This window comes from Ursus americanus, chromosome 35 (genome assembly GCF_024610735.1).
Source record: "Ursus americanus isolate L20-20 chromosome 35, mUrsAme1.1.p, whole genome shotgun sequence".
Taxonomy (NCBI): Eukaryota; Metazoa; Chordata; class Mammalia; order Carnivora; family Ursidae; genus Ursus; species Ursus americanus.
Genome location: NC_142161.1, coordinates 1,640,881 through 1,665,213, shown reverse-complemented (window position 1 = coordinate 1,665,213; position 24,333 = coordinate 1,640,881). Strand labels below are relative to the sequence as shown.

The 24,333-nt window shown below is 43.1% G+C and overlaps 1 long non-coding RNA gene and 1 pseudogene across 1 annotated transcript in view; one reads left to right on the top strand and one right to left on the bottom strand.

Moving 5' to 3' along the window:
- LOC123780123 (uncharacterized) overlaps nt 1-24,333 on the top strand; it is a 105,612-nt gene that overhangs the window by 21,914 nt on the left and 59,365 nt on the right. Inside the window, exon 4 of the long non-coding RNA XR_015723002.1 lies at nt 16,225-16,306. This is a non-coding gene — a long non-coding RNA (uncharacterized LOC123780123). The remainder of the gene's footprint in view (nt 1-16,224; nt 16,307-24,333) is intronic.
- Nucleotides 20,355-22,536, bottom strand: LOC123780122 (forkhead box protein K2 pseudogene; annotated as a pseudogene).

Genomic DNA, 24,333 nt, shown 5'->3' with positions numbered 1-24,333 from the left:
TCCTGACTGCAAATTTTATTAGTTTCCTAGGGTTACTATAATAAATTACCACAAACTGGTTGGCTTAAAGTAGCAGAATTTTATGACGTCAGTTCTGGAGACTAGGAGTCCAAACTCAATGTGTTCCAGGGTCATGCTTCCTCTGAGGTGTCTACGGGAGGATCCTTCCTTGCTTCTTCCAGTCTGTAATAGTCCTGGGTGTTTCTGGCTTTGGGGCAACATCCCTGCAGTCTCTGCCTCCATCTTCATATGGCCATCTTCCCTGCATCTGTGTCTTTTTCCGAAGTTCCCACTTCTTAAAGGAAGGGAAAAATGAAGGGGGGGGGGACATCAGAGGGGAGACGAGCCATGAGAGACTATGAATTCTGGGAAACAATCTGAGGGTTTCAGAGAGGAGGGGGGTGGGGGGATGGGTTAGCCCTGTGATGGGTATTAAGGAGGGCAGGTATTGCGTGGAGCACCGGGCGTGATACACAATGAATCATGGAACAGTACATCAAAAACTAATGGTGTACTGTATGGTGACTAACATAAAAAAAAAAAACCAAAGAACACTAGTCATATCGGAATTCCAATACGACCTCATATTAACTAATTACATCTGCAGTTACCCTATTTCCAAATAAGGTCACATCCTGAAGAAACAAATATTTCAACGTATCTTTTTAGAATTTGACCAATATATGTTTATTTACATACTCAGAACTTATCAAATTGTATTCTTCAACATGTGTGGTTAATTGTATGTCAATTAAACCTCAATAATCTGTTCAAAGTTGCTGAAAAGAGAGTCCTATAAGCAATACACTACAGTAGGCCAAATTCTAGATCTGAATTTTTACAAAAGAAAAAAAAAACAGCATAATAAGAATAGGCTGTGTATCATATGAAGGAAATTGAAAAAAACATTCAAGACACCGGAGTCATCCCATTAGAAGTTCCCTCAGGAGAGAAGAGAATGCTGTCAGGAAGATGAAGCATCATGATTGTATCCACAGGGTGTCCATTACATGGGTGAAGTGTGGCAGGCTTACTGCTTAGAAGACATTCAGTTGAAAAGGGTCATAGGCAACAGCAAATTTTGAAAGTACAAAATAATAGCTATGTTTTCAAAGTTTAAAGGGTCCTTTAAATTTACAGAAATGTGTTTCAAATACCCACCCACAGGAAGGAAATAGGACCATTGGCATATTTAAGTATCTTTACAAATTAACATATTTGAATGTTAATTAAAATTCAAATAAATAGATTTAATAAGAAAATGTATATTTTATTTATTTTTTATTTTTTTAATTTTTAAAATTTTTTTTGTCTCTGTATTCTTTTTTTTTTTTTTAATAATGATTTTTTATTATATTATGTTAGTCACCATACAGTACATCCCCGGTTTTCGATGCAAGACTCGATGATTCATTAGTTGTGTATAACACCTAGTGCACCATGCAATATGTGCCCTCCTTAACTACCCATCACCGGCCTATCCCATAGAAAATGTATATTTTAAAATAAAAGAGATTTAAGCACGGTGGCCATTGAAATAATTTTCATATAAATTTCTGAATACATTTTAGAAATTGGCAGAGTGAAATTTAAAATAGCTTTTATTTGATTCAAAAATTGTATTTTAACTTTTAGTAGGGTACATTCGAAGACTAAAATATATTATTGAATATGACTTAATTAGACAGTACCTGCAGTGATTTAGTACAATTTTTTTCTTATACTGGACATAGAAAAATAAGAGAAATCAAATATAACTTTTCTGGTATACAAACCTATTCAAAACTGCATCTAGATTCATTTTCTAGAAATACTTGAAATAGGGGAAAGATTTCTTCTGAAAATTGCTGAATTTTAAAATCATTATTAGCATTTCTGCCCATTAATAATTACCAAACCCTTTTTTCTCCCTTCAAGACCTCCTCTGTTCTAATTTTATGATGTTACTCCTAAAATCTTTGTGTATCTACTAACCTAGTTCTTGGGCTGGTAGTGAATTTATTTTCTAATTACAGGTGGCCTGGTTTAGATCAGACAGTGATGGGTCTCCACCTGTATGTTGAGTCAGGAATGAAGTCTTATCATCCTGGTGTGCTAGCATGGAGTCCAGTGAGCTATCCAAAGATATGCTTTTTTTCCTAAATGAATTGAAGCCAAGGGGATGAGTGTCTAGCTCTCATTTGGTTGGAGGTCTAGTGTGGAACCATGCTGAGCTGATCACTGAATGAGTCTTTGTGGAACATCCTTCCATGTGCCACTTTCACTGGACAAAAATCCCCTGGGGGTTACATGAGAATAAAGTATTTTACCTTTATTAGTTTTATGAGACTAAATTTTAGATTCAGCATTATTTTCTTTTCCTAGTTCTTCTAAACTTTAGTGATCATGAAAGTCAATTTATTCCACTTCTCATTCATTTACCAATGGAAAACAATCCTTGGGGGCCCTTTTAAGATTACATTAGATGTAATTATCTGGTTTCAAGTGAGTAAGACCCTAATTACTTTTGAAAGAAGGTGCCTGAATGATATACCTTCAACCTACATCCAATTTGTTTTACTCAGACAACCATCAAGGAAAACATTCAGTGACAGAAATACAATGTGTAGTCTAATTTGGTATGGAATGAATATTTTCTGCAAGGCTAATTACAACCTCCTGGAAAAAAAGACTAATCTCTTGTCACTGACACAGTAGGTCAATAACTATATTTACATTCCCCATTGGCACCTGCTATGTTCTCCGGTAATCAACTCACCAGTAGATAGGACACACTTACCATGCATAATGTGGTTTTAAATGTACTATTACATTTTATTTTTTTATTAAAACATTTTTAATTTACATTCAATTAATTAACATGTAATGTATTATTTGTTTCAGGGATACAGTCTGTGATTCATCAGTCTTACATAATACCCAGTGCTCATTACAACACATACCCTCCCCAGTGTCCATCACCCATGTACTATTACCTTTTATTTATATCTATTTTTCAAAGCAAGCACATAAGTTAAACTATTTATTTTCATTCATTAATTAAATTTAGGTACAGAGAACTCATGAATTCATCTAAACAAAACATAAATTACAACTAGCGCTAAGACTAAGCAAATTTTAGAAACTATAAATCACTCTTAAAAGACATTGAGGAAGACATAAAAAGATGGAAAGATATTCCATGCTCATGGATCGGAAGAATTAACATAGTTAAAATGTCCATGCTACCCAGAGCAATCTACACTTTCAATGCTATCCCGATCAAAATACCAAGGACATTTTTCAAAGAACTGGAACAAACAGTCCTTAAATTTCTATGGAAACAGAAAAGGCCCCGAATCTCCAAGGAACTGTTGAAAAGGAAAAACAAAGCTGGGGGCATCACAATGCCGGATTTCGAGCTGTACTACAAAGCTGTGATCACAAAGACAGCATGGTACTGGCACAAAAACAGACACATAGACCAATGGAACAGAATAGAGAGCCCAGAAATGGACCCTCGGCTCTTTGGGCAACTAATATTTGATAAAGCAGGAAAAAACATCCGGTGGGAAAAAGACAGTCTCTTCAATAAATGATGCTGGGAAAATTGGACAGCTACATGCAAGAGAATGAAACTTGACCACTATCTCACACCATACACAAAAATAAACTCCAAATGGATGAAAGACCTCGATGTGAGACAGGAATCCATCAAAATTCTAGAGGAGAACATAGGCAATAACCTCTACGACATCGGCCAAAGCAACCTTTTTCATGACACATCCCCAAAGGCAAGAGAAACAAAAGATAAAATGAATTTATGGGACTTCATCAAGATTAAAAGTTTCTGCACATCCAAGGAAACAGTCAGAAAAACTAAGAGGCAGCCCACGGAATGGGAGAATATATTTGCAAATGACACTACAGATAAAGGACTGGTATCCAAGATCTACAAAGAACTTCTCAAACTCAATACACGAGAAACAAATAAACAAATCAAAAAATGGGCAGAAGATATGAACAGACACTTTTCCAATGAAGACATACAAATGGCTAACAGACACATGAAAAAATGTTCCAAATCATTAGCCATCAAGGAAATTCAAATCAAAACCACACTGAGATACCACCTTACGCCAGTTAGAATGGCAAAAATAGACAAGGCAAGAAACAACAATTGTTGGAGAGGATGTGGAGAAAGGGGATCCCTCCTACATTGTTGGTGGGAATGCAAGTTGGTACAGCCACTCTGGAAAACAGTGTGGAGGTCCCTTAAAAAGTTAAAAATTGAGCTACCCTATGATCCAGCCATTGCACTACTGGGTATTTACCCCAAAGATACAGACATAGTGAAGAGAAGGGCCATATGCACCCCAATGTTCATAGCAGCAATGTCCACAATAGCTAAATCGTGGAAGGAGCCGAGATGCCCTTCAACAGATGACTGGATTAAGAAGTTGTGGTCCATATATACAATGGAATATTACTCAGCTATCAGAAAGAACGAGTTCTCAACATTTGCTACAACATGGACAGCACTGGAGGAGATAATGCTAAGTGAAATAAGTCAAGCAGAGAAAGACAACTATCATATGATTTCTCTCATCTATGGAACATAAGAACTAGGATGATCAGTAGGGGAAGAAAGGGATAAAGAAAGGGGGGTAATCAGAAAGGGGAATGAAACATGAGAGACTATGGACTATGAGAAACAAACTGAGGACTTCAGAGGGGAGGGGGGTGGGGGAATGGGATAGACCGGTGATGGGTAGTAAGGAGGGCACGTATTGCATGGTGCACTGGGTGTTATACACAACTAATGAATCATCGAGCCTTACATCGGAAACCGGGGATGTACTGTATGGTGACTAACATAATATAATAAAAAATCATAAAAAAAAAAAAAAAGACTAAGCAAATTTTATTGCAGCAAATACTGCTATAAAATCTGCAGTTTAGTGTGAAACTGTGATTAATGCCCATGTTTGCCAGGTGATACCTAGGGAAGTTGTTTGGTGGGGTTGTTTGTTTTTATTGACATTGGATTTCTAGTCCTTGTCTATAAGAAATTGAAAGATTTTTATATTTCTTTTATTTTTGCTTGTTTATATTCTTTTTACTTTTTCTGGTTTAGTCTCACAGACTGATTTGGTCTTACAGCCAGCAATCATGTGTGAGTGTACGTCTGCATGATAGCAAAGGAGTGACTTTTCCTTCCTTTGAGTATTAACCTTAATGTGTCTTATTTTAGTTTTCGTTTTCCCTTGGGCAATGTTCTGAGTGCATACTTTGACGTGTACAAATTCTCCTGCAAAACTACATGTGGCTCCTTTCAAATTGAGTCTTCCCCTCCCCAGCCTCCCAAAGATAATTTCAAAAATTTGATCAGAAGTCATAACCTGGCAGCCTGTAAGCCAAATTCATTCAGTAGGTGTGTTTCTATTGCAATGACTGTTGTGAGTTATATTGTTTTGTTTTTACCTCTGTAGTATTTTTTAATTGAATAACTTTTAAAAATCGGGAAATTTCATGTAACCTGGCTTTTGAAAATTGTGGGATTTGCCAACATGGAGTTCACTTTCTACAGGGAAGAAATCTTCTGGAGTCGAGTCCTTTTAGCCTTGGCAAGTACACATCAGTTTACCATAGATTTCAACAATCATGATTTTTCTTATCTTGGCTCGTTTCATTCATGTATTACTTGCTTGGTCCAAGTAGCCATTTGAGAGTGTAATATGTGATTAATATGCATTCAAAGAGCATATATATTGGAGGACCATGCTTGTGCTTATGGCTACAGTTTGGCTTAGTTTCCACTAAATGACGTAGCTGCTTGACGGACAAAAGCAGTGCTCTGAGAAAGCGTCCTTTATATGGTCATAGTTTACTAAAATTCAAAGTGTTTTACCTATATAAAAATAGCTGTTTATTAAATATAAAGGCAGATATGGATAAAACATATATACATTTCCATTACAAGACAAAATGACGTTAAAGCAAGATGTGAGGGGCGCCTCACCCCGCAGTTGGTTAAGCATCTGGCTCCGGGCACATTCTCTGAGTCCTGGGATCGAGCCCCCACATCAGGCTGCATGCTCGGTGGGAAGTCTGCTTCTCCCCCTCTCCCGTTGCCCCTCCTGCTCGCTCGCTCTCTGTCTCAAATAGTCTTTTAAAAAATAAAAGAAAGCAAGATGTGAAAATAAAAAGATATGTCTAGTTTTAACTTGCCCACTATGAGTGAAGTTTGTTTTTTCTTACTGGTTTATGAAGACAGATTTACTTTCAAGTACACCTTGGCTATATACAGCCCCGGGGCAAGTCTTGTCTCTCTCCCCTATGCAGTAGTTCTTCTGCTGTTAGCCAAGTGCCAGAACCCACCCACGGAGAGCACAGCAGTACTGGTTTTACCTCTGAATCTCAGAACTGAGACCAAGTCCTCACTGAATCTGTAGGGACTGAGCTGTGTCTCATTCTTCTCCTGTCGTCTGACTCAGAAGCTGCCCTTCAGGGTGGTAGCTGAGCCCACTAAGGTTGGCATGGCATACCAAGTCCGCCTTCTTCTTGCTGTCTCTCTCTCCAGCTTCTCTTTGTGCCTTATCCCAGTGCTCCGCTCTCTTTACCCTGAATGCTCACATGAAATCTAAACCCTTCGAACCCTACATCTTCCATTGTTATGTTTCTAAGTAGCAAAGCATCAAAACACAGCTGTTTCTGGAGAAGTTTTTAATGATACTCTCTTGTATGCTTTAAACAGGATTAAACAGTGTTAAACAATTTTTTAAAAATCGGTGTAATTTTTTTTTAAAGCATTTCCTACTTCATCTTTCCCATAGCGCTAAGGGATGTAGGGACACAGCTGCAATCTTCACTTGCTCCAGCTCTACCTTTGTTGTTATTGTTGGGTTTCCCCAGATGCCGCCTCCTGTCTACAGTGGCTCTCCCTACTACTTTTCATAATGAGTTGGGTTTTAGTATTCTCTGTAGGTGTCACCGATGGCCTAAGTGGCCTTGAGAAGAACTCCATGAAAGGAGAGGATGTCTGAAGTGGAGGAGAAAGGGACGCCATTGAAGTTAATCACACGTGATGGCGATTCAACCTTCCTGTAATTAGTATTAGTTGCTAGAATGAAGCTGAGAGTAGAGAGGAAGACAAATAGTGATCCTTTCGTAAAATCACAATATAGGTAAAAATACAACTTTATTTCTATCAGGACAAGGTGTACATAGAAACATCACATAATCCCTGATACTTCGTGTAGCTGATGAAGTGAAATATGCCTGATTTCAAATCACCACTTCAGCGCATGTTTTCAATACGTGTTTTCATCTAGAACTTTTATTTCTTGAAATGAGATGTCAGGGAGTGGCCAAGCAGGATGATTAGCTCAGATCATTTAAGAAGTAGACCTTGGGCAACCTTGTTAACATTTTGAAGATAATTTTTTTAAAATATAGCTTTATAATAATGTGGATTGAAATAATAGAAGCACTTCATTTTAAAAATCGAACATATCTGTACTTTAATGATTTTTCTTCAGTATTGCAAATTAAATTTTTATTTGTAGAATTTAGTAAAAGCAGAGTGGGGCATAGTACTTAAGCCTACAGTCTTATTCAAATTAAAATACCTGGATCTTTTAATTGATAATATCACTTAGAAAGGGTGTGATCCAATTAGTAACGTTGCTGTGCCTGGTTTTCTGATTTGAGAGATGGAAATGATAATAGTCATATATTAATACTAACTTAATGGAAAAAGAGGCTTTGCAGATGGGAAATACTCCTATCCATTTGACTGATGCCCTGATTTAGTTAATTCTAGGTCCTTCTAGCAATTAACAAATATTTACCAGCACGTAGGTGTTCTGGTGCCTGCTGTGGAACGTGTACTGGGTAGACCTCCCATCTCTCCTCATGTGACTGCCTGGTAGGTGGCAGGGTAGAGGAGCCCCTTATGACTGGGCTGCAAAGAGGAGTTCGTGGGGAATTTGGCATTGACAAAGCAGTTACTAAGAATTTCTTATCTTCCAATCCCACGTCAGTTCCCACGGTTTATTGTCTCCGGTCAATATTATTTGCTGTGGATTAGGTACACGTGGCTTTTATTTTTTTGCTAGTAATGTGGACATTTTCCTTCTTTACACATTGGCAAATGTACATCATGTTCTGTTTCCTGATGGCCTCAAATGTCTCCACTAATTCCTTAATGTAAAAGTCAGCAGTGGGAACAAGGCTGACCACAGTACTACGTCAGGGGGAATCCTAAAATTCCTAAGAAAGATGACATAAAGATATTGTAGCTTATTCAAGAAGAGCGTGGGGATTGGAATTGTATCCCAGTTTGAACACAGAAGCTTCCATTGGGTGACTAGCTGGGCTTCTTTAAACAAATCAGTCAAACTTATCTATGACTGATTTTTCTTGTTCTTAGAATAAAGCAAATCTGGACAGATTGAGAGTGATGTTGGATAGGCGAGGAAAGTTAATATATGAAAAGCACCTAGCAAAACACCTGGCATACAGCACCCATCCAAGGAATGATAACAAACCTTATCATCATCAAAATCATCTTGGGGATAAAGATCAACATTACAATGACTTGCAATTTTATGCCTTTTAAGGCCTGGCTTTTCAGAGATCCTGTTACCCTGTTTCAGGTCTTTTATTTACAATATTAAAACAAGCGGTGTTTTGGGTTTTCTCTGTATGAACCAGCTTTAAAAAGTGGTAACGAGATTGGTAGATCATAGGATGTGAAAGGGTGAGCCATCATTCTAAATGGTGTATCCACATTTCATCAAAAGAAATTGAGATGTAATGTTTTTCCTGCTTTAATCAATATAAATACCAAAGTCAATATTTGCATTCTTGAAATAGAAGCAGACAAAGGACCCTAACACTTCCCTGGTAAGGTGGCCATTAAGTTCCAGTTAGCCTGAAATAGGCCCAGATTATGTTTGTTTTCCCGGTATCCTTATTATCGGTGTCCCTTTTACTCTTAAAAGTTCAGTTTGGAAAATAGTATATAACTTACATGGTTGCAACATAAAATGGTAGACTTGTTAGGCTGTGGCAAATTTATGTAGCAAACTGAGAAAAGCACCTGACTGTCCAAATGTGATTTTTGAAATTCTGCTACCTACCTGTCTGACATGAGGACCTCCATAGTTCTCCTGGATCTAGTTGAAAACCTTTGTTATTCTGAGAACCTCCAACATAGGAGGAAGAACTGTAAACCTAAAAGGTGATGTTGTGATTGAGATCTAGTGGTTTTAGTGATTGACTAGGATTTAATGCTTTGATGGCGATCAGATTCCCATATGAAAGAGTTTTTTTGTAAACCACAGTAAAGTGCTCCATGGATATCCCACTTAAAGAAAACATATGAACTTGACTCAAAAAGAAATCAAGGTTATTTTATGAACTAATAATTGCTAAAATACTTCCCATTCTGATAGCCCTACTGCTGCATTTAATTGCCAAAGTACATGTTCTTGGGAATGCATGGACAGATTTTGATTTTTTTTAATAAAAGATAATTATCCCAAAGTTACACAGAAAAGCATCTCTTTTATTTTAGACAGAGTCACAGTTTAAAAAAAAATGAGTAGTTACATTCACATTCAATGTGTATTAACTTTTTAGAGACTCTTAATATGTTTGTATTTTCTTTCTATTCCTTCTAGGCAAACTCTAACCTTCACTACCTATCCACCTGTTTTCTAGCTAGTATTTTTATTTACTACTTACAGCTCACTTACTTGATCCCAAAGAAAGATCAGATTTAATTGGGAAATTGAGCAGAAGAAATGCACTGGCTTAGAAGCAAGCAGTGGATACTAGCCAACTTTAGGGAGTTAGGTGGCCTTTCGCTTACAAAAGTTGTGGCCAAGAGGCAGGTAAACTACTCCGTAGTCATCGTCTAAGGAAGTACTGCCTAATAGGGTTCTTCTGTACTTGCAACTAACCATCTTGCTGTGGATCGAAAGTAGAGTCCCTTTATGTCAAAGCTACACTCTGCTATGGAATGTTAAAGTGAAGTTCCATCACACTTACAGTATTAAATCCTGCACAGGATATGTCTGGGAGTGGTAGGTGCCAATCACCCACCCAGTCTACCCCACACTCCCACCCACAGGGCTGCTCTCCTGCTTTTCCCACCTGGGTTGAAAGACCTACCAGATCATACTCATGGATAAACAATGCCATATACAATTAGTCCTCAAAACTTCCTATTTTTCTGAAATATTTGATTTTATTCCTTCTGTTGTTTAAAATCTTATCTCTGTATGTAATAATAAAAATAGAAGTAAAAGACAAGATTTTCCTGCATTTCCATTTATATGTCACTAACACTGGAAATTTGTTTCATTCAAAGCAATTCATTGTATAAAAAGGTATTTATTTGAAGTCTCTTATTTAGGGTCTTCCATATTGCTCCATGTGGGATAAATGTTCGAATTTTCCATTTTACTTTCCACATTATTATAGGGACATCAATGAAATTGAAATCTTGGTTAAAAGTACATCATTTAAGTAAATTATAGGGACAAATGAACTTTTGGGTAGAATTACACATTTTAAGTAAGTGAATACAATTTACAATTGGTACGGGCGGACTGTTTAGATAACTATATTGGAATTTTAAAATCTGATTATCTTATTCGTGTATAAACCCAACTCCTCTCTTTTATGTTGAGAATTTTTGGTATGCTTTGACTTGCTCTGGAGATTCACATGAAGTCCTTGGACTTGAAATAATTACTTCACTTACACTAACTCACGTATACTAACTGCAAGACTACGTTGTAGTCTCTCCTGAAAGAGTTCTCTAAACCTTACAAAATGTTATTTCTCTGATTTAACTACACAGAGTTGCCTTACCGAGAAATGTGAGTATAGTTTTCTTTTTTAAAAAGGGAAAATCTTTTCTCACAAAACAGCAAAGCCATGAATCTATAGAATATCCCTTCAAAATATTACTGTTGGATATTTCTTGTATACTTTTTGGACTAAATGTATATATCAATATAAAAAGAGCATATAGGTTTAGTGTAGATACTCCCCATTTAAGTCACTCAAAAAAAGTTTCATGTCATGAAGAACATACGTAAGGTGTTTTCAACATACATGATTAATTATGAGGCCCTGAGTCCACAGATAGTATTATCACCAGAAAACTGTAAAATCTCAGTAAAGATACAAAACCACAAATGCTTTTACGCCATCTACTTCATGAGAAGTAGCTTCTAGTTTCAGCTAGAATAAACATAGGAAAAATATTTTGACAAATACAATTCTAATTCTGGTCAAAGGGATGTAAACTACATCTCCTACATCTTAATTATAGTTGGATCCTTTAGGCTAACTACTAGATGACTTGGAGGCCGTCAGTTTCTACTGGAAATGAGAACAAAGTATCCTTGTTTGTGTCAAAGATGTGGTTTATCATTTAGAACCAGAACTAGCTTTAGAAACAATTAGGCCTGTTCTCCAATGCCTGTGCATTTGAATATTAACCATGCAAAAAGCAAAATGTTGACTCTCTCAAACTCCAAAATTTAAACAGGAGATATTTTTTTCCAATAGGATAATTCATTCATCTGCATGATACATTTTATATAAAACATACCACTAGTTAACTTATCAAGGCAAAGCTCAACTCAAATGCTATGGTGTTGGATTGGAGAAAGCTTTTTTAAAATGACAAAAAGCTCAAAAATATATAAATAGCTGTGTTTAATTACATTAAAGTAAAACTGCATATAAAATTCTACAAACAAAAGATAAAACTGGAAAAAATTATAAATCCTTTAACAGTTAAGGAATTCATATTCTTAACATGTCCAGGATCCATGTGAATCAGTTGGGAAAAGACCAATGTCCAATGAAGGATGGGGAAGATGACATGCATGTGGGGAAAAATCTCATCCTCACTTATACAAATTGAAACTCAGCTATGTAACATACTTATCCTATTCCTATAGTTAAAAAAAAAAAATTACTGACACAATGTGTCAATGGGGTGTCAGGAAAGAATGCAACACTGCATTCTCATGTGTTGCTGGTGGAAATATACACAATACAATACAACAGGCAGTTTGCCAATATTTCTCAAAATTAAATGTATAATTCATTTTGCTTAATAATTCCCCTTCTAGGAATTTATCCAGTGACATACATGCTATGTAAATGACGTCTGTGCAAGATTTATTTGGAAATAAATGTCCCTGTAATAACTCTGCCCCAGTCCGAGGCTCCGGGAAGTTGGGTGGCATTCCCCAGACTCCCAGGCAGGAGGTGGGCAAATCCCACTGGGCTGTGGAGGGGCAGGGTGCTCACCTTGTCACCAGCTGGTCCAGCACCTCCTGGGTGGTAGCGTAAGCTCTGTATGTGGCCAGGAACATGGAGACGTAGCTGAGGTCTCCGTCTAGGAAGGCGGGCAGCAGGTGTTCTACTCGCTTCTTCAGCAGCTCTGCCCGTTGGGGCCGCACCACGCAGCTCCCATTGCTCTTCACGGTTGAGGCCTTTCTAGCCTGAGGTGGGACAGGGGAGACATGCGGTCTTCACTGCGGTCACCAGGAGGGTTGGGGGTTGGAGCCCAGAGCAAACCCCCAGGCTCTCGGTGACGTAGGCAAAGAGGTGGGACAGGAGGGCCCACAGTAGACAAAAGGAGCAAGGTGCCTGGCTGGTTCCGTGGGTTCAGGGTCCGCCTCTTGGTTTCGGCTGAGCTCCTGATGCGCGCGTCCTGAGATCGAGTCCGTCGTCAGGCTTCGCACTTAGGGCAGGGTCTGCTTGAGGATCCTGTCTCTCCCTCTGTGTCTCCAACCCCCGTCTCTGTCTCTGTCTCTGTCTCTGTCTGTCTGTCTCTCAAAAACATAACTCGTGCAATCTCTTTAGGGAAAAAGGAGAATGGCAACAATACGGGGATGTGAGGTGGGGGGTGTGTGAATGGACGTCGGTATCTCAGGTCAGATCATTAGCTGAGTATTGACAGCCGCTCCCTGCACTAACGGCATCGTCCCTGTGATTTCTGACGACGTATGTCAGGCTTGAGAACACAGAGACTGTTTCATGGGTGGGGGTGCTCGGGATTTTAGGGCACGTAGGATGTTCCGTGCAGCGCTGTGAGTTGGCAACAGAAGGGAATCACATGAACGTCCTGCCTCTGTGAAGGGCTCAGTGGCTGCGGTAACTGATGGGCCTTCTGGAATGTTGTGCAGCACAAGGAGGCGCCTGCTCCGGACCCTGGAGGGGCCCCAGGGATGGGTTCCTTCACAACCAAAGGGCAGAGCAATAGGCATAGTACCATGAGCCCCAGGCCCCTTTGGGGAAAAGTCTCCCAGCTCAGCAGGATCTCGAGCAAGGGATGAGAGGTGGTTTAAGGTCGCTTTTCTGATATTCGTACAGATATGTGGATAGGGACTGTGCATGGGGCCAAGGCCGTTGGCAGGGCCCTGAGGGCAGGTTTGGGGAGGAGATGGGGATCCAGGTTCACATGGGAGCAGGAGTCCAGGAGGGAGCCCCGAGGAGCCCAGAGGCTGGTTTCTGGGATCTGGGTCCCTTTGTGCCGCATCGGTGCCCTGGGTGCTGGGTCCCTCCGGCACCTCCACTCACCCTGAGCCAGCGCTGGACTTTGTTGGCAGTAGGGGACTCCTTCCTGTCCTTCAAGGAGGTGGGGCAGGGGGTCCCATCGTTCAGCTCCTGCCCTGTCTCCTGTGTGGAGCTCTGTAAAGACAGTGCCCGGCAGCCAGGCGGGAGGCCTTGGAGGTCTGTCTGGCTGCCTTTGCTGGTCCTCAGACCCAGGGGACTCCCTTGCAGACCCACCACACCCCAGGATGCACGCAGCTCCACCATGGAGAGAAAAGTGACACAGCTCGAGGGCCTTGGATTCACTCTGGCCCTGGTGAGAGGCACCTCAGGAATCCTCTTTCCACCCTGCCCACCGTGGCATCGGTGTGACCATGAAGGCATCCCCAGGGTATCCACTGCCCTGCAACCTCCTCCAGCCCAGGGCGGGACCTCCCCCACATACCCCTCTTTCCCTGAAACTGGGGGGATGGGGCTGCCCAGGGATGGCTCGGAGAGGTGGCCTGGCCTGGCCTAGGCCGCTCGGTATTACCTTCCGGCACCTCCTGGCAAAGGCCCTGCGGCGTCGGGGGCGCGGGTTGAGCCAGTGTCTGCAACAGGTGAAAAGTCCCTCAGCCCGGGGTTTCTGGAAGCCAGAGCCCCGGAAAATGGGCACGCAGCAAGAGAACATCTTTCGCTATCGAATGTCTCCGGCCAAGTGAGCCTGATACGGGACCGCACTAGAATGTGGGTGCCTGGTGACCGGGGTTCCAAGTTCTGTGGGGGTCGGTTATCAGGGAAGTGACTTCACTTCCTGGGATCCCCTCCCCGAGTGCACACCTGGACTAGCACCTACACAAACAGTGCTCTGGGCTGCCGACTGCTCATCCCCTTTCTGCATGCCATGCCACATGCGTACCCAGTGACACCAACACAACCCTCTGCACAGGCCCTAGGGAAGGTCTGGGTGCAGCCAGGGCCCCAGCTTAGAAACACCCCGGGCTCTGACGCAAGTCTCCATCTTCCCTGTTTGGGACCCTGGAGAAGCCGTTGTGCCCGTCAGGGATGGTCTGTTTCTTGCCTGTGCGATAGGGATTATTCCAGCATGTACTTCTTGCAGAAGTCCACAGGCATAGGTGGGATACCATCTAAGATATTGGGGGAGTGGTGTCCCACATAGGGAATACCTGCCACCACATTTTCTTCCTTTCTCACCTTCTCTGAGTCTGTAGCTCCTCCGATGCCACCCACAGTCCCTATTGTGTTGTGTGTGTATCTGTGCACATGTGCGTGCCCCAGTACTCCTATTGTGCAGGCCCAGAAGATGAGAGTCCCACCTAGGGGTGGATGGGAAATAGCTTTCCCAGGTCTTAGGCTTTCTAATTTCCAAGGCAAACCCTGCAGAAGGCATTGGAGCCTTGGCTTAGAGGGGCTGAGCCCACCCTTACCCCTAGACGCTGCCAGTCGTGTGTCACGAGCCATCCCTCCTTTCCTCTGGGTGTCATGCGGGCAGGGGTGCCGTCAGTGGATTGCCCTGGCCTGGGCTCCTCCTCAGACGGGTACGTGCTGGGATGCCTCCTGCCTGGGATGTCGATGCTTCTTCTCACCCCCACACCATCTCCAGGTCTATAGCCAGTTGCAAAACACAACCTCTTCCCAAGCTCCCAGTGAGTAGCTAGGTTCAGCCACGGCCCCAACGTTGAGGACACTCGGAGAGCTGGGTTCAGGCCTGGTTCTGCCTTCTTACCAGTCTGTGATTCTGGGCAAGGCACGGACCCTGCTGGGGACTTCCTGTTCTCTCCCCAGTGGCTCCCTCTGATCCCCATCTCAAGTGTGCACTCCTTGTGTAAACCCTCCCGTGAAGTGTAGTCTGGACTTAGTGATTTACTTCCATCACACCAAAGATGGCAGCTTGACCGAAAGCCCCTTCCGAGATTTGGTTCTAATAGCTCAGTGCCTATCCGTGAATCACTCTGACCCCTGTCCTTGCTCAGATGCCCACCCAGGGGCTGGAACCATGACACAGACACGTGCGTGTGGCCTGGCCCTGAGAGATAACAGACAGAGGAGAACTCAGGCCTTCGATGGGGACTGAATCCTACCAACACCACTGAGTGAGCTGAAGTTTTAAGTGAAGTAGGTCATGTTTCGCAATTGACAACAGCCCCAACCTCCTGAGAGGCTCTGGTAGGAGCCCCCAGCTGAGCACTTCTTTATTCCTGGTCCTCTTAGACTGTGAGACAGTAAGGGTTTGTGGGTTAAGGCACTGAGTGTGGGGAAAACGGGGTCTCACAGCAGGAGGAGCAGGGCACTGTGAGTGTCCAGCTGCTCTGGCCCTGCCCCTCTGCCCCCCCCCCCCCCGTTCTCCTCCTCAGCTTCCTCCAGCCACCCTGGCCTCCTGTCTAACCTCCACTCCGGCAACATCAAGTTCTGCCTCCAACAGTCTTCTGCACCACGGTGCCCTCTGCTGGGCTACGTAGAATGGGATTTGTGCAGGGCTGGCTTCTCCTTCCCCTCTGCAGGAAATCTCACTGTGGCCTCAGCACAGCCTTTTCGGACCCCTCACCTGGCGGGAGTTCAGGACCCAGTTGTTGCACTTTGCTCTTTTTCTATGGAACAATTGCTCTTTTTTCTCACGTTTTTGTTTCATGTTTTGTCCATCTTCCCCTCTAGACCCTGAGCTCCTCGAGGGATGACCTGGTTGGCTTAGCAGCATTGGCACTGAGTCCTCAGGGTCCAGTGGCTGAATGAACAGGTGAGAACATCCATCCCACCACTGACCAGCTCAATTGTTAGAGCCCAAGTGACTTTGGTCATTTGTATGTACTCTTATTTTCTTTTGTTTTGTTCTTCAAGAAAACTCTGTTCCCGTTGTGGGACTCAAACTCATGACCCCGAGATCAACAGCCATATACACGACTGACTGAGCCAGCCAGGTGCCCCTCTGGTCATTTTTTTTTTTTTTTGGTTATGTTTGAAATTTTTTATTATAAAAAGAAAAAATAAGGAACAAAGCACATTGGATTATTTTTACAAAGTCATTTTAAATTAGTAAAACAAAGCAAATCTTCCTTCTCCAGACTCTCTTGTAACTAGATGTAGCCAAGTGAGAAATTCTTTGTTTTTATAATAATATTTTTTTATTATATTATGTTAATCACCATACAGTGCATCCCTGGTTTTTGATGTAAAGTTAGATGATTCATTAGTTGCGTATAACACCCAATGCACCATGCAATACGTGCCCTCCTTACTACCCATCACCAGCCTATCCCACTCCCCACCCCCTTCCCCTCTGAAGCCCTCAGTTTGTTTCTCAGAGTCCATAGTCTCTCATGGTTCATTCCCCCTTCTGTTTACCCACCTTTCTTCTTCTACCAATCTTCCTAGTTCTTACGTTTCATAGATGAGAGAAAACATATGATAATTGTCTTTCACTGCTTGACTTATTTCACTTAGCATTATCTCCTCCAGTGCCGTCCATTTTTAAATAATAATATTTTTTATTATATTATGTTAGTCACCATACTGTACATCCCTAGTTTTTGATGTAAAGTTCCATGATTCATTACTTGCATATAATACCCAGTGCACCATGTAATACGTGCCCTCCTTAATATGCATCACCAGCCTATCCCATTTCCCCACCCGTCTCCCCTCTGAAACTCTCAGTTTGTTTCCCAGAGTTCATAGTCTCTCATGGTTCATTCCCCCTTCTGTTTACCCACCTTTCTTCTTCCCTTTCTTCTTCTACCAATCTTCCTACTTCTTATGTTCCATAAATGAGTGAAACCGTATGATAATTGTCTTTCTCTGCTTGACTTATTTCACTTAAGAAGATGTGGTCCATATAGACAGTGGAATATTACTCAGCCATCAGAAAGAACGATTACCCAACATTTGCAGCAACATGGATGGGACTGGAGGAGAGTATGCTAAATGAAAGCAATCTCTTGATTCTTTTCCCGACATGTCTTCAGGTAGCAGATGCTCTTCCAATTTTTGTTGGGAGAACACTGTTCCGGGAGACCAGAGTCTAGACCTGGATCAGTCACACACTTTCTGTGTGACCATAAACAAGTTGTATATCTTTCTGCAGCATCTGCTTTCTCTCCTGCAAAGTGAATGGACAAAGCAGGTACTATGGGTTCTTCTAGCTCCAACTTTCTGAGGTGATAAGAATTTATTATCTTGAATCTCCTCCCTAATTAGACCTCAGATGACAGACCATTTCAGCTGGAAATGAAGAGAGTAAGTGAATTGTATGGACAAACTACCCTTCCAGGGCCCTGGTGAAGTATTCAGCTGTAACGTAGATTAAAAATTCTCTGTGCACACTGTGTTTTCTCTTCATAATGAAGGGAGCTGTGCACAAAGGAATAGGGTTGTAGGGTATTAATTTGCTTCTGCTCTGCTGGGTCAAATGGCACTCAAGAGGTTAGGTGTTTGTAATCTAAACATGCACAAAGTTCAGGAAAGGAAGAAGCCTAGAGTTTGGTTACTTTGGACAAATTACAGGTCCATAGGGACCACTTCTTAAGATGACCCAGAGGAGAATTCAACTTTTTAATGGTCCTCTTGCTCATGCCAATATCACATAAAGACCAGAGGTTGTCTCTAGAGAGCCATGATAACTCTTGTCTCACTGATTACTCTATTGCTAAATGTTTCTCTGTGGTAAGGATAAGTAGTTAACAAAGGCATGTTGGATATTCCAGTGAACCTTCTGAAAACTGTTGTGGTTACAAAGTGATTAACTTTTGTAAATGAATCAATGTGGCCAGTGATCCAAGCTATGCACACAGAACGTATGCAGGAGGCGGAGAATCCCAAAGCTTAGTCACACTCAGGAGAGCAATGTGTAGTATTTAAAGGTGAATTCCAGAAGAAAAATGAAAAAAAGAACCCTGAGAATGATGTCTTTGATTCAAAAAGGCTCAACGTGAGATGACAGACTGTTGAAAGATGGTTCTAGAATTTGTACATGTTGCTTTCGCATAGATTCCTGGAGCAAAAGTAAAAAATCCTTGCTTTTACGGGAAGCTGGTCAGCTCAAGAGGCTGTCCTCAAGCTTCCACTGTGTACCTGGTACCCATCCTATCTGCAGTCAGCAAATGTCACCAACCCCTTTCTTGTGCCAGTTGTTATGTCCCAGGGGAAGATGAATTTTACTCTGCTATGTAGAATAATAGATCAGAGGGGTGAGTGAGTTAGCCCGAGATTTATAATCTATGTGATTGTTGGAAACAATTATAGAAATGGAAAGTCAGAAAGAGAGATTTCCGTGTGAAAAGGATAAGTTAGATTTGGCCTGTTTCATAATAATCATATGTCTTGAGTATAGAGCATCAAATTTTTTCCATTAAGAGATCATTAGTTTCCTTCTTAGCCCTAACTCACTAGGAATATCAAAATCAGGGTCATTGTGGCACTTTTATATGAATTACAATTAGTTATGATGTGGTTGCAATTACTGATTTTTGGGAAATAATGTAGCTTTACTACCATTAGGTGAAAAATCGGAACGGGGATCCACATCTGTAGGTGTGTGATGTGAATAGTTCTCCTGGGGTTGGGCAGTGCACACCTGTATGATCATGTACAGAGCCCTGTCAGAGGAGATAGTGATTTAAAAAGAAATGGCTTACCTACTTCCCCAGAGCTTTATCTTTGCAATGACTACCAGAGATATAGGTACTGCTAAGCGATCAAGGCAAGAGGGAAAGGTCTGGAAACGGGACCTTATGAGATGCCCAAGCAAAGAAAGTCGGGGAAGGAGAATAAAGAGGAAGAGCCTGTGAAGTTTTAGGGGAATTAGTTTTGGGCAGTATCATGAGTGTCTCAGGATTCATAATCATGAAGATGGAAAGCATTACCTTCTGTTTTGCTTTTTAGAAGAGTTTGTGTGGGATTGGAATTGATTCTTTAAGTGTTTAGTATAATGCACTGTGAAGGCATCTGGGTCTGCGTTGTTCTTTCTGGGATATACTTTAAAAATATATTAGTAGTAGTATTTTTTAGGAGGCTTGTTTTATTTTACGAAGTCAACACAAAGGAACAAAGTCAACACAGAGGAACAACCAACAAAAAGTAGCAGGAAAGAGACCCAGTTAAGAGCAGCTTCCCGAGCCCAGCAGTTCTTTCAGTCATGGTTAACATGGGACCCAGCGTGGGGGTCCATCTGTCTAGTCTGTCTGTCCATCCTAGATGCATCTGGTATCTGCTCTAACACAGAAAACCTGCAGATGTCATCAAGTAGCTCCATCTGCACGTTAACAGGGCAGACAAACGGAAATCATTCCATGGCTGAGAACAGACAACAATAACAGAACTACATTGTGTCTTTTCCCCAAATGAAATCAAGAGGGAAGGTCCTGTGTAATTCCAAAATCTCCAGGGTAGAAATGGAGTGAGATGAAAGGTCAAAGACAACGTTATTTTGTAAAGACAGTACACCTCAAAATATTGTAATTGCACGTGTGAACCACAAACTACTGTCTCATCTACCCTTGCCAGCCCCAAGGGTCCTGGGAGGGTGGTGGGGACTGTCCCTGCCTGTCCCAGCATCTTGCTGTGGAGTGACAAGCTGAGCTGGGGATGGGGAGACACTGCCGAACCAGGTTTTGTTGTCTGAGGTTTTGTTCAGGTGTCACTTCTGTCTTTTAGGAGTTTTGAGGCCACCTCAGTTGTGTGTTTTCAGTGCTGAGGTGAAGTCCAACGGCAGGACCCTCTACCCACCGAGACAACATGCTCCGAGTGTCAGTGGGAGGTGGTGTCTCCTTTTGGTACCACGGAGTTGAATATTAAAGTAAGAAAAGCTGTGCCAGTCGCTGGTTTTGGACACCTTTCTCCCTGCCGGCTGCCACACGCAGGGTGATGATGATGTTGTCGCCACCGTCTTCCGTCTGGACCTGCCTCAGCTCCTGCTGTTCCGTCTTGTCGCCATTCTGGCGCTTTGTGGTCAGGGAGGTTGACACCGATGCACGTGTGGCCATCGTGTCCAGAGGACTCGCCACATTGTTCACCTGGTTATGGCCAGCAGCAGGGATTGGCATCAGGCGAGTCCCGTTTCGCGGGACAGTTTTTGTTGGTTGCTGGTGCTGACCTAGAGGTGCCTGCTGCACTGTGGTGACCATGTGGACAGGGGTGGTCTGTGGCTCCTGAATGATCCGGCCGGCAGCGCCCGCTGTGGCATGGGTAATGGCAGGAATAGGTTCCACTTTCACTTTTACTTCTTTGTGATCTCCATTGTCTTGCGGCTCTGCCTTAGGAGGGGCCAGCACGGCCGCCTGAGTGACCAGAGCCTGGATGGCAACAGTGTCCGTGCTTCCCGGGGCCAGGCCTGCCATGCTGGTGACAGACACTGTGGGGATCTGGTGGGCGACGTGCGCCGTCTGCACTACAGGCTGCTGGGAGGTCGAGGTGGTCACGGGAGCAGCGACCGTGTAGGTGATGGGATCGATCGATCGTCGGTGGCAGCTGCCACTGCCCGGCCATTAAAATGGGCTGACGAGACAGAGGGGAGCCTGGTGTACCCTGGGCAAACCGTGCCTCCTGAATGATGGCCAGTTTGGGCTGTGAGGCACTGGGCTCAGGCTCCAGGGGGGCCGGTGAAACTTCCCTTGACAGGCTCTTGGGGGTCTGGGCGCCACTGGCGAGTGCAGACAGCACTCCAGCGTGATTGGGAGAGGCTGGGCCACTTCTGGAGAAGAGGGGTCCCAGAGGGTTTCTAAAGCAAGGCATGCCCGTGGACCGTCTTTTCCTAAAAGCCTGCTCTATGAATTTGCTTTCAGAGGCAGGATCTATCCTCCAGAATGAGCCCTTTTGCCTGGTTCTTCCTGGGAACGTGGTACTATGATGAAATAAGGATTCAGAGAGAGATTGTGGCAAATTGGATTCGGCCAGCTCTTGTCCGCTGTCTTGTAGTAAGGATAATTTTTAGTGATGTGAGTATAAATTCCATTTAGGGTAAGTTGCTTCTCAGGAGCCATTGTAGTTTTCTGTCCTATGAATTCTGCATAGGAATAAGGTGGCTTTGAATCATTCTTGGGGCTATCTCCACCAGAAGCTTCCTTTTCATTTTCTGGCTGCCAGTTGTCGGCCATTCACTTGAGGTCAGCTGGTATCACTCTGCTCCCCGGGGGCTGGATGGGCAGGAGTTGGCAGCACTGGGTTCCGGTGGGGGAAGGAAGGGGGCTGATGAGGGAAGGGGGCCATGGCGTTTGGAATGTGGATGGTCAGGGCCGAGATGTGGGCCTGCACAAGCTTCACCCGGGACCCGGGAGCCTCCTACTTCTCCGTCTTCTCACCGGACGGAGCAGTGAACGGGATCCTGAGATTTGTGCTGGGGAACCTGGAGGTGCACACGCGCGGCCGTTATCCGGTGGTGCCCTGCGCCTCTGGAACACGGGCGTCCGCCAACGGGGCAAACATCCGTTCTCGCTGGGGCAGCGCAGGTAGAAGTCGCTGCTGGCGTCGGGCCTGGGCTGGCCTGGAACGCTCTGGGGCGCCCAGCCATGGCCACCGCTGCCGCTGCCGATTCGGGGTGGGGGAGGGAGGGCGTGAAGATCTCGAGGTGCCCCGCGAGATGAAGCTCAAGGGCAGGTGCTCACATCAACCGAGGCCTGCAAGGAGTTGTGCCGGCTGGTCACCCAGCGCGTCTTCCTCAGGTACTCCAACACCTCCCGGCCCTCCAGGCGCGCCGTGGCCCAGCCGCCCCATGGGGACCCGCCGCCTGCCCCCGGGCCACCCCCTGGCGCCACCGCCTGCGGGAGGCCGGCCTAGGGCCCTGGAGCGTGGGACCTAGCGCCCTGGGCCCATGAGAGCCAGGCCGTCCCCGCCGCCGCCACCGCAGCCATGGTGCTGAGGGTCAGGCGAGGCCGCTGGCCGGGGAGCTCCAGGCCTGGGATATACTCTTTTCATTGCTCACTTGATCTTTTCGCTTGTTACAGATCTGTTCAGATTATCTGTTTCTACTTGAGTCATGTTTGGTAGTTTGTGTCTTCTTAGAAATATGTCCATTTCATAGAGGTGACCTACTTTGCTGGCTGTTCATAGCATTTCCTTATAATCCTTTTTATTTTTGTAAGGTGGACAGTAATGCTCCCATTCCAAAATTTAATCATTTTAATGTTCTCTCTCTTCCTTCTTGGTCAGTCTAGTGAAAGGTTTGTCATTTTTGTTGATTTTTACAAAGAATGAACTTTTGGTTTTGTTTGCTCATCTCTCTTGTTTTATACTATTTCATTTATGTTTACTCTGTTATTTCCTTCCTTATGCTTGTTTTATCCCGCTTATGCTTGTTTTAACTTAATTTGCTCTTTTTTTAAAGGTTTTTTATTTATTTATTCGACAGAGATAGACAGCCAGCGAGAGAGGGAACACAAGCAGGGGGAGTGGGAGAGGAAGAAGCAGGCTCCCAGCGGAGGAGCCCGATGTGGGACTCGATCTTGGAACGCCGGGATCACGCCCGGAGCCAAAGACAGACGCCTAATGACTGCGCTACCCAGGCGCCCCTAGTTTGCTCTTTTTACTTTACTCTTCCTATACTTGAAAGTTAGGTTCTTGACTGGAGATTTTTTTTTAATACATCTGTAACTATATAAACACATCTGTAACTATAAACACTATAGGTGTTTGTTTACAGAGAGAAATTTGAGGAGATGTACATAGACCATTTCGTAGATTCTGTTGAGTGTATTCCAAGGCATTCTGGCTGGCTACTCCCCATGAAATCATCCACATCTCCCTCTTCCTCCTTTCTTTTTCCTTCCCCTCCATATCTGAATTCCTTTTTCTCCATTCATAAATGCGAGACTGTTTTTCATGATTTGGAGCGTGTAGCATCTATCATGGCTACAGTCTGCTGTATGTTCACTCTCCTGCGACGATGGAACTCCGCCAGGGCCTGGGACACTTGCTGCCTCCGTATCCTTTTCTCCTCAATATCATCAAACCTCACGGTCTCTTCATCCTCACTGCAGAGGTGGATACATGTTGTATCATGTGTCGCTATCTCATCCCTTTGTGTTACTGAACAATATTCCACTTTATGGACATACCACTTTGGTTTAACCATTTGTCAATGGATAGGCTTGTTGGTTTTTTCCACTTTTTGGATCGTATGAACTATGCTGCCATGAATATGTACAAATTTTTGTGTGGACATATACTTTCCTTTTTCTTTGAGAGAGAGAGTATGAGTCGGGGGGGAGAGGCTGAGAGAGAGGGTAAGGAAGAATCTTTTTTTATTTTTATGTTAAAATTTTATTTTATTTATTTTATAAATTAATTTATATTATATTTATAGTTTATCAATTAATGAACATATAGTGTAATATTCGTTTCAGAGGTAGAGTTTAGTGATTCATCAGTTGCATACAACACCCAGTGCTCATTCCATCAAGTACCCTCCTTAATGCCCATCGCCAGTTACCCCATCCCCCCACTGACCTCCCCTCCAGCGACCTTTGGTTTGCTTCCTATAGTCAAAAGTTACTTTGGTTTGTCTCCCTCTCTGATTTCATGTTATTTTATTTTTCCTTTCCTTCCTCTATGATCTTCTGTTTTGTTTCTTGAATTCCACATATGAGTGAAATCATAGGATTGTCTTTCTGTGATTGACTTATTTCAATTAGCCTAATACCCTCTAGTTCCATCCACGTCATTGCAAATGGTGAAATTTCATTTTCTTTCACGACTGAATAACATTCCATTGCATATCTACACCACATATTTTTTTAAATTTTATTTTCTGAAGATTTCATTTGTTTATTTAAAAGA